A 295-nucleotide genomic window follows, 5' to 3' on the forward strand; every position below is an offset into this window, starting at 1 on the left:
GATATTACCAGCGTGCGCCAGGGCCAGTGCTGGTGGAGCCCAGCCTGAAGCTGCCAGAGGGACAGTCCTAGTGCTGGGGACCCCTGTAGAGTGGGGCTGTGTCTGGCCACCCCTTGGACCCCTCCATGGCTGGGCATTTTTGTGAGCCTGTTGCATCCTTGTGGTCTGCCTTCACTTTATGCTTGGTGGCTGCCAGTGGCTGTGGAGACCGGTACCGTGGCCAACACAGCACTGCCCAGCCTCTTGAGTACCCATCCCACCCGGATCAGCCTCGGGGGGCTCCAGGGCTATGAAA

Source organism: Merops nubicus, unplaced genomic scaffold (assembly GCF_000691845.1).
Source record: "Merops nubicus isolate BGI_N331 unplaced genomic scaffold, ASM69184v1 scaffold4393, whole genome shotgun sequence".
Classification (NCBI taxonomy): domain Eukaryota; kingdom Metazoa; phylum Chordata; class Aves; order Coraciiformes; family Meropidae; genus Merops; species Merops nubicus.